The following is a 1276-nucleotide window of genomic DNA, read 5'->3' as shown; positions in this document are numbered from 1 at the left end:
GTAGACACATACAATAGGAATACAGAATACAAAATGGCTGATATTTAGCAAGGTGAGACACACATAAGAAGGAAGGAAACAAAGGACCACTGATGAGGTCACAGAAGTGTGACGAAAGAACTCTGGCCGAAATAAGATTAAGATTAATGTAATATAAAGCTGAAGCAAATTAACACCAAATATACAGTGCGTGTGTTTTTATTGGCTAAACTGGCAATATGACCATCCCCAAGTACAACAATATATATATATATATATATAGGCGCTGGCGTGACTGTGTGGCAAGAGGCTTGCTTCCCAAGCACGTGGTTCCGGGTTCAGTTCCACTGCGTGGCACCTTAGGCAAGTGTATTCTATTATAGTCTCGGGCCGACCAAAGCCTTGCGAGTGGATTTGGTAGACAGAAACTGAAATTTGAATACATTTTGGTAATTTTAGTGTGGTCTTGGCATAGAACAATGACACACAGCATCTACCAAAATGTATTCTCGTAGTATCACTATATCGTCCAAATTGTTGCAGTACATCGCTGGTCACAATGCGCTTCTTCACATTGTTGTAACACTCGAATTAAATATTCATTTATTGAAGCATCAAATCCTGAAATTTCTTTTTATTTACCACGGTCAATACTTAGAAATAAGGTAAGTTTGATTTAAGGTAAGTTTGATTGCGACCGTTCGACACAAGCCATGACACCTGACATGTCATTGAGCTGTGCTCCGATACAAACCTAGCGCATCTCCTTACAAACAAGCTTTCATGATACAAAACATTAATACAAAATCAACTCGGTTTTCTTTCTAAGCTAAAACCAATTCAATGCCATTCTTACCTACCAAATTACCAGGTAAATGACGCAACCTAGGAAGAATCATATTTCTGGCATTTTTCTTTTATACGTCACAATCGTATACAATTTCTATTTTTCTTTCATTTTCCTTCTGACTTCCCGCCATTTTTATCTTCCTCTACTCTTTCTTTGCTTCTTCCCCTCCTTCGTTGAATATCATATGCCAAAATATATACTACTATGCTACACCTCCACTGCAAGCACTAAGCTCCGCTCACAAGATGTGCAAAAAATACATAAACGTCTTCAAAAGCTCTTAACACACTTTATCGTTTGACGAAGCCAAATAAGGCTAAATTTAGAAGTTACTGTCATCATTTACTTTTATATCTATCTACATCTATATCTATCTATCTATCTATTTATCTATCTATCTATCTATCTATCTATCTATCTATCTATCTATCTATCTATCTATCTCTC

This window comes from Octopus bimaculoides, chromosome 15 (genome assembly GCF_001194135.2).
Source record: "Octopus bimaculoides isolate UCB-OBI-ISO-001 chromosome 15, ASM119413v2, whole genome shotgun sequence".
Lineage (NCBI taxonomy): Eukaryota > Metazoa > Mollusca > Cephalopoda > Octopoda > Octopodidae > Octopus > Octopus bimaculoides.
Note: the sequence above shows the minus strand (reverse complement) of the source record.